This window comes from Perca fluviatilis, chromosome 19 (genome assembly GCF_010015445.1).
Source record: "Perca fluviatilis chromosome 19, GENO_Pfluv_1.0, whole genome shotgun sequence".
NCBI classification, from domain to species: domain Eukaryota; kingdom Metazoa; phylum Chordata; class Actinopteri; order Perciformes; family Percidae; genus Perca; species Perca fluviatilis.
Window position 1 is genome coordinate 9,190,676 of NC_053130.1, and position 9,509 is coordinate 9,200,184.

General features: G+C 42.2%; 1 protein-coding gene across 1 annotated transcript in view; it reads left to right on the forward strand.

Annotated features, from left to right (window-relative positions):
* The window catches only part of meis1b (Meis homeobox 1 b), a 79,737-nt gene extending 76,020 nt beyond the window's left edge, over positions 1-3,717 (forward strand). Inside the window, exon 13 of the mRNA XM_039784170.1 lies at positions 2,781-3,717. The gene's annotated coding sequence lies outside the window, so the exon portion shown is untranslated. The remainder of the gene's footprint in view (positions 1-2,780) is intronic.
* Positions 3,718-9,509: the final 5,792 nt, after the last annotated feature.

Below are 9,509 nucleotides of genomic sequence, written 5' to 3' on the forward strand. Positions count from 1 at the left end.
CAATAGTTATCACAGGGTGGAAGAATTAATTATGGCGCAGAGTGTATGGAATTCTTTTTCTGGCCCTCCCCGCTTTCAGCTTTTCCCAAAATGTCGGGCAGAACGCTTGAGTGAACGCTGCCTGTAGGCCTAACCCCTTTGCTGCCTGTCTCGGCTGGAGACCCTTTGTCCCAGAATTCATTGCTCCAATCATTAAGCACAAATTTGTTAACCTTCTGCTAAGGGGTCAAGATCCCTCAACCCGCTCCCTCCCCCCTCAACTTCTCTTTCTGGTGGATGAACTTTTACTATTAACGAACATTGGAAAAAAACAGGTCCCGGTGGGGATTTTGTGCCCCCTCGTATTGTCCATGTGATTGTGTGTCCCTGTTGATTTGGCCCCTCAGGAATCCCCATTGGGGTCTGAAGAAGGAGACCTACAGTTCAATGTATTGATTGGCTTATTAAGTGAAAAACCTTATTAGCAATGCATGCTCTTTCAAGCACGCGTAGCGTTTATTAGAACCTTGACATGGATTTACTTTAGTCATCAGGACGCTCTCGTTAACCAGGGATGCATATGCAAGCAACAAAGAACTTTTAAGTAGCAATCCAAAGTATTCTTGATTGTTTTGTTTTTTTGGGGTGAATATTTTTAGTTGCAAATGATCATTGTTGTGGTGTTTAGTGACTTGTCAATCAAAGAGTGACTTCTTTTCAGTTTTGTTTCTGAAACACTTTTAGTGCAGAAAAAATACAACCCAGCATGCTTTTTTTTTCAAAAGCTTGAAAAACAGATATTCAGTTGTATGGAAGTGTCATGGATGATTGCTTTAAGCATGAACATGGTCTGCACGCCATTTAAGCTAGCATCGCTGATGGCTCAGCTTGTTGTGGTGCCGCAGGTTACGCCACACAATAGAAAGGTCACAGGTTCGATGCCATAAGGTCCAGAAAGATATGTAACCCCTACCACCTCACTGACTGAAGGAAGCTAATTACAGGGGGCACAGCTCACATAATAGCTCACCCTTTTCTTACGCAAGTCACACCTATTCTCCTCAGTAGCTCAGGTGAAAACTGATAGATGAGGGGAATAACAAACGAGGCCTCTGTTGTGCTCCTGCTGCACCTCATTGTCCATTTTCCTGCTCGCCTTTGTGTCATCTGTAGTGGCCCTCTTGTGTGCGTGGCGGACCCGTGCACGGGCCCCGGGCGCTCTCAGGTGACGGGCGGCCGCGAGCCACACCTCTCCTCATTGGTTTAGAAAACAATGGCCGTGGTTCCTCAGCTGTGACTTTGCACCAGCAGAGATGGATGGCGGCTATTGTTGGCTGTAAAGAGAGCAATGTAGGGAGAAAAGAGGGTGAAGGTGGATTTCTTGACTTCATTTTTCATTGTTTGAGGAGGTTTGTTGGCATGCAGCAGGTTGCATCACTTTAAAGCTTTAGTGCGTATCTTTTTTGTATTAATGAACGTCTGTTACATTCAAGCCATTGCCAAATGAGTTGATACAAAGCTAATTAGGACTATCAGCTCCACACAACTCTCTCTGTATTTCTCAGTATGGCTATGTTCAGAAACTGGTTTCGTCCGACGACTTTCGCGCACAGAAAATCGAGTAAAGATAATTACCTCTTCTGAAGAGTCCATGGCTACTAGCAACTGCGTAGAGTAGGGGTGGGGGTGGTGCGTGATCACGGAAGGCTTGAATCATGTGGACGCGCCGACAGCGTGTTGTCATTACTTAGAATTCCTCATGGGGTGAGACAGAAACTACGCACTATAGCTTTAAGGGGTTCCGGTATGTACTGTATATGTAACATGACTTTTAGATTTTGTGATTCAAGCTTTGCTCATCAGTATTACGCTTTAAAACAACATTGAATTGTGCGTCATGTTAATACTAACCTGAAATAGTTTTACCTACACAGTCAAATGCTGACTGCTGACTGCTTTCAAAAGATAAATCAAAGGCTAATTTTAAGATTCCTTGTAGTCCAGTTAAACAGATTATCCAGGAAATGTTAAGTACAGTGCCTCGCTATCACTTCAAGTCGATCATGTTTGTTTGGTTTCTAAGAGTCCTTTCCTACTGTTAAAGTAGCATTACTGCAGGTGTAGGATTAACTCACTTAACCCTCCAATGCTCTCTTTCTCTCTTTCATACATCCACACAGTCTTAGTGAAGGGCATGTTTGGGTCAGTATTCTGACCCAGATTAGTACTTTGTTGGGTTTGCAGCAGTTGCCACATTCTACACTGCTCCTCCTCCAGGGTCATATCAGCAGGTCCTACCATGTTCATGTGCTATTGGCCTCAAAGTGTAACATGAGAGTCTGCTTTCAGAAGTGTGATCTATTGTCGTATTTAATAAATGTTTAATGACGGCTAACTCATTCAACAGTTTTCTTTCACAGTCAAATGCTTTCTGCCCAAGTGGTGGAGACAACTTGACGCCAACTTGCTCTTGCTTAATAACAATTGCAAGACTTTGCACATACACTCAAGTTTTGAATTTGTTTAACTTTATACATATACAAATTTACATATCACTGCCGCCCGGTACAGCGTTGTTGTCCCCTACAACATCAGTTGACTTTGAATGAGTTTCAACCCATAGAGGACATAGTAATTCAAAATAACAACAGTGATATGGTCTGAGTAGAAACTTTAAAATGTTTTCTCTCTCTGATCAGCCATTAACGGCAGACTCCGATCTCTTGGCCAAATGCAAACTCTAATTTACCTAATGCAAAACTGAACAGTGATTAATCACTTTGATCTTCTCTTTTCTCCAGAACTGTAGGGCAAACCAGGGGGTCACCTGTCTCACAGAGGCCTAAAGGAGCATGGGAACAGGATCGTTGACTTCCTGATGACATCAACCAACAGCAACCCCTCTGTCCACCTCCCAGACTCAACTACATTTGATTTGGCTGATATCTACAACATGGAAACCTTCCATGACTGCCTACAATCTTTGTCTATGTATCCAGCGACGGTGATGCACAGAAGATCAAACTATGTCCAACCCAGATGACCCCCTGTCATGACAGATCCCTGCTTCCTATCTGGTGGGCACTAGACTTCGCCATTTTGCCACTGCCCACTAGGTTCACATGGATTCCTCCTTTACATGTGATTGTGATTGCGAGCATAGACACACGAGAGAAACACTGTGTCCTTTGCCTGTACCTTCAGCGAATGCAGCACCTGGTGATATATTTGAGACTCTTTGGCAAACAAAAGAGACTTCCTGTGAAGAGCACTCCGTTCTTTGGGACGATAGAATTGGACCAAGGAGAAGCCAATGTCTGTATCTGACAGGACACTAACAAAGCAAAAGAGGTGCCCTTAAAAAATATAGTGGATTGAAACATGGAAGGAGGGAAAGCAAGAGAAAAGAAATTAAAAGTATAACTATATCAACCCCTAGTTTGGGAAGCGAGTGGAGAAAGAAAATATACTGTATACTGTTGTAAAATTACGCTGGACTCTCACAAGAACTGGGAATTTAAGTATTGTAAATGCTATTGTATTGTTCTGCATATTATGTTGTTTCTAATAGATTTTTTAAAAAAAGGATGTGAACTTTTTTCTCTTTTTTTCTGATTTCTTTCCACACTATGTGTGTGCCGTCTCTCCATCAAATTTGACCTCTTGCCCCCTCCCTCCATTGAATCACAATGCATTTTTAAAAGAAAAAAGTGAATAAACAGACAATTCGATAAGTTTGTCATTTCTCCCAGGCCGTTATTTGGATGGTAAGAGAGTGACTCAGATGTCCTGTTTTTTTGTTTTACATACAGTACACACAGCCCGTCCACGTACATGCAGGGTGCAACTACCTTGTATTAGTGTTGCTGCGTCTACACCTTGTAAACTCCAATTTTGGGGATTTTTTCAAACATTTTCATATCAGTTGATTATATGTTTCACTACTGGTGAAAAGTTTTTATTGGTTTAGACAATGCTCTGACCATTTGGGGTCATGCAACTCTCTTATAACTCATTGGATTAACTCCAAACACACAATGACATCAAGCTGAGAAGCTAACATTTTGGAGGTACATGGTTTTTAATCCAATTGCCACTATCCAATTCATCATTTTATACATTTCATCCTCTGTTCACATGAGGACAAACACATCATTGTGTTGGTGTCATCATGGCTAACATGACAGGCTAATGATACAGAGCTTCAACTAATGCTAACAAATAATCCAAAAAAAAGTCACTGCGGATGGGAAACTACAAGTGTGTCCCACACACATGTTGTTTCCTGTTTTTCTCCATGTTTATCTGTGATTGAGTGCCTCTGAACGTCAATTCCAGTGTCCTATTGATGTGTTTTATGTCACAAGGCCTTGCACTCGCATGGCCAATGGATTCTCTTCCCCTCAGTGTTTGATGCAGGCTGATAACAGGGAGAGGCTATGGGAAAACACCATTTATACAACAGTCCATTCGTTTTGATTTAACCCGATGATGTAATGCTGATCAATAGACAGGATAGATTGTAAAAGTCAGTGTGTGTGTGTGTGTGTTTTTTTTTTGCATGCGTGCGTGCGTGTGTGGCAGTACGAATGCGAGGGGGAACGTGTGTGTGCGCGCATCTGTCAATGCATCCATTATCCATTGCTTCAAACATGTATTACGCACATCTTTAAGATTCCTTTGAAGACAAGTCATGTTTCTTATGCTTTTACTTTGAAGGGTATATATATATGTACATCTGTGTTGTAAATAAATACTTTTTGTTCAAATAACAGAACCCATAACTAGTCTCACATTATCTTCCTACAAGCAGAAATTAAATATAAGCACATACATATTACTAGTTTGTTAAATCATTAACAAAAACCCTACAAGTGAATTGGGCACACAAGTGTTTTCATCTCGATAAATTACCATTGAAAGAAAGCAGAGGTCCATTTATACTTAAAGAAACATGCACTTAAGTCAGCCTTCCTCCAATTGCTATGGATAATGTGCAGCTGTAATTTTCTCACACGTGGAGAAGGGAGACGAGGAAAGAGGGGCTCGGCGAGAAAACGAATTATTCTTCATTTAGCATTAAAATTCATTTAGGTGAAATTGCTTCAAACATGTAAATGGGAAGATTAGTTCTCCCTCACGCCTTGTTGCCCGCAGTCAAAGGGCTCCGCTCGAAGCCCAGCGCTCTGCAGCCGACGGTGTCTCCGGGTTAGGCTACACTGCACTTCAGCAGGCAGAGGCTGAGCCGACTGAGGAGACGAGGGGAAAAGAACTGAGCGACTTTTGCCTAATTGATACATTTCGGAGAGCAGCCCTGAATCCCAAAGTCAGTGTCTTGTTTTTTCAAACCAGCGAACAAGAGAGAGTCTGTTTTATCCATAACAATATGAACGTGTAAATCAATACTCTCCCATTCTCCCTCTGTCTCTCCTCCGCGCAACTATTGTGTTTTTACTGCCTTTGCCGAAGCGAATGCTATTTACACGAAAGAAGAAGAAGGGAAAAAAAGACACGCTCTTAAAAAACCCAGGCGACGTTTTAATTGCGTCGCCTCTCCACCATGGCTGGAAAATCCGAGGCTGTGAAATGTGAATTCCTGAGCTTGTGGCCGCTGGGAGCTGTGGAGACAGAGCAGAAAGCCCATGCTTGACTGCCCTCTTTAGGGAGGCCTGGTAACTGTCCGGGGCAGAGACGCTTGGAGATGGCGCACAGCACCACCTCTCCTTTTACGCACGGACGTAAACCACACAAAAACGCGTGTGGAAGTTTGATAAAAGTGGAAAAGCGAAGACGAGATGCAAAGAGAGTATAGCTGCAACAAAAGAGTGCGCTGCAAAGATGAATTCTAAAGAAAAGTAGTTTTACATCTTCTTTGGTCTTATATTTAATATGAAAACCAGGTTTTTCTTTAAATACTTTTCGAAAACAAATGTGCCAGTCAGGTGAAATGATTTTGTTTTCAAAGCATTTTCGTTTAATTTAATTTCGGTTTGAATAAGTGCCAATGTCTTAAACTTAGACTTAAGTCACTCCCGTCCACTAGAATAAAAAAATACATTTGATTAAATTCTTGAAATAATTTGTTTTGTCTTATTCCAGTGGCATTTTAAATGTTTCTTTATTTTTGAGACTCAACTCCTGGTTAAATAATAAGCATTTATTATAAACATTATCCATATATAAAGACGTTTTTTTTCATTATGAGCACTGCAACCTGTCTTCTATTTTATCATAATTAAAAACTGTAACAGGATTGTGATTTTGCATGTTTAGTGATATTTTTTTGTCACAGCTGGCCTATATTTCTGCTGAGATGTGGATGTCAGTGGCCTTTTGACTGTTTGTGTCTTCTGCAGTTTAAGACAGTTTTCACACATGCAGTTTGACTTGTGCTCTTTTCAAAAGCTGAGAGTCAAATCGTAAGTTGAAGTTAATCATTATGGTAGGCCTACCCACCCCTCTCTGTGTTACACACACACACACACACACACACACACACACACACACACACACACACACACACACACACACACACACACACACACACACACACACACACACACACACACTGACCGCGGAGTGAACTGTCAGAGTAATGAATGGAGCAGAAATGTGTTCCAGAGCAGTGGAGGTGCCCGGACAGGCCTGTCTTCCTCCCACAACAACGCAGATATGTATGCGCTTTTATGGTTGAAATATGGAACTTGGACAAGTAACCGTATGCCTCGTGTTCTCTGTTGCACTACAAGTCATGACAAAGCTCGACGGCAATAATGTGTGCAGGCTTATTAATTCAAATCACCGGTGTGTCACCGGTTGCTGAACGCCGAGGCCTGTTGCTCTCAGTGTGTTGAGTGGTGATTTGAGTTCAAATGGATTTAGCTTTATTTACTTTATACATTTGAAACGCATGCACAGCATTTTACGTCGAATATTTTTGTAGGTTATTCATGCTGATATTTTATTACTAAAAACAGCTGCAACACTGGATGTTTTAGTTCAGAGTTTACCAGTTAAAAAAAAAAAGAAATCAAAATAAAAATGGCAGGTTAGGCCGTAATTCCACATGACTAAAACAGATTGAACACAAATCGAAGTGCTATATATAGCATATATTTTGTTATTTTCTTTTATTCTCCCCCAGAGAGCCAGGAGTGTGTAGATTGTGTAGATTAACTAAACCGGCCTCTATTACCTTCAGGCTTTATAACCGCATGGTCCAACTCGATGGGGAGAAAATGTAAGAAATAGTAGAGATTTTTCATGAGCGTGCAACAAAACAATACTTAAGCAATCAATTCCTTACATCATCCAAAGCGAAAATCATTACACCGGAAATACACATATGGCCAAGATGACATGCCAATATCTGAGCTAATTTATGAAATCAATATAAACACAAACTAAACGGTAACCCTCAAACGCCTCACAGGAAAAAAACTTTCCAAACCACCAAACCAAAAACTCCACCTTCAAAAGGTCGCGCGGCAGCTGGTTTCGAAACAAAAGAAGGAAGAAAGAAAGGAGGCAGAGAAAAACGAAAAATCGGTTGGTGGGGAGAAAGAGAGAGAAAGAGAAGGACTGTTGAGCGGGGGCCATTTTGGATGTCATCTGTCTCCTTGGCGACGGGGCCCCGGCCCTCAAAAGCCCCTTGGGCGCACGGATTGTTTGAGAGGAGCCCGCTATTTTCTGCAGCATCATTTATCACTGTCACCACATAATGATTCCCCTCGCAGCTCCTTATTGATGTTTGTAATTGCATTATCTCATAAGGGGGATGATCAATGGAGCCGAGAGGAGCATCGAGGGGTCAGGAGATGCCGGATTGCTGTTTGTCCATTTAATGCAACCAGGCTCTCATTATCTGCAGCCTCTCTGCGTTCAGGCTAAGTAACGTTTGGTCTGCTCTCCTCTGATGTTTCACAGAGAGGAGAGCAAGAAGAAGAAGAGGAGGAGGAGGGGAACTGCTCGTTTCATTTGTTTAACCCCAAGCCACTGCAGATAAAAAATTAGAAATGCAAAGGAGAGACAGAGAGGAGAGTGAAAGTAATGTGATTAAGTGTTATGTTATTAGTTCCATTAAGTCTGAAAAACGATATTCTGAATTAAAGCGCACAGCTTTAGGCTCTTGGGCATCCGTCTTGTAGTGGTCATATAACTTGTGATGATTAAACATATATATAACAATATGCCCTCGTGGTTAAAGTGTTTGAATTGACCTTATGCATACATGGACAAAAAGAAAGAACAGGAGAATCGATTTTTTTTTTCCAACTATAGCCTATGATTCAGGTAATTTTTTTGTGCGCTATGTGGACAGAAATAGTGAGTCTGGGGTTATACAGTTTGAGTTCTGAGATGTGGAGCATCAGGGCCAGACGATGTTGTTTGCAGCGGCTCATGTTGGGGGGGATGAAGTCATGAGATCCAGTTTCAGAGCCCGACCGAGGCCCCCACGTCAAACAAAATGCGATACTCCCCCTTTCCAAACGACCATAAGGAATACCGACGTAATTACTGTGACGTGAGTGACTTCAAGTGCCCCCCCTCCCCACCTTCACACACACACACACACACACACACACACACACACACACACACACACACACACACACACACACACACACACACACACACACACACACACACACACACACACACACACACACACACACACACACACACACACACACCAAGCAAATCTCGCATCACAAATAGCCGGACACGGTAGACACGATAGCTCTTTTGGGATGAACTGGCATTTAAAAAAAAAAATCATATTTGCAATTAACTCTATTTGAGCCAAAGTTATTTTTTATTTGACCCGACAGACCAAATTTAGAGGTTTTAGCATGCAAACGTGTCAAATGCTCAGAAAAAAATGGTACATGAAGGATATGCATAAAAAAAATCCAGTCAAAATTAGGGGTGTGATTCTTAAATATTTCCATATTTACTCCTGCTTTTGCAAAAATATAATTAGGCTAAATTTAAAAGGTTCCCTTGCTACTTTGGAATATAAAAAAAAGAAACTTATTTTCAGCACTAAAACTGTTCTGTAATACAAAAAAAATCATTTTCTGGCGCCGTGTAAATCTTCTTATTTAGTTTCTGTGGGAGAGGCGACGGCTGCGGCTGCTGGGTGACGCTCTGTAATCTTGCGCGTCATGGCGCACAAGGGGGCCTGTCAGCAGGTATGAGTGTGGATATGAGGGCCAGGAATTGGAGACATGCGTACTGGTGCCAGACACAGGCAGTGACAGAGAGCCTGGCTCAGAGAGATACAGACCGGTAGCAGGTAAACACCTCGGAGACGTGGTTTGGGAGAAATTACGCACAGCTTATTCAGAGTCGGGATCTTCAGAGCTCGGGGTATTTGTGGGCGCGTGGTGTGTTTCTCCACTCTCCAGCTTATGACCAGAGACATCCGGTGCTTGGGATAACATGATTTTGGCCTCGGTGTTTTCCCTGCTAGCTGCTCCTGCTGCGGGGAGGGAGACGCCGCTGGCAGCGCACCTTTCCAGAGGAGA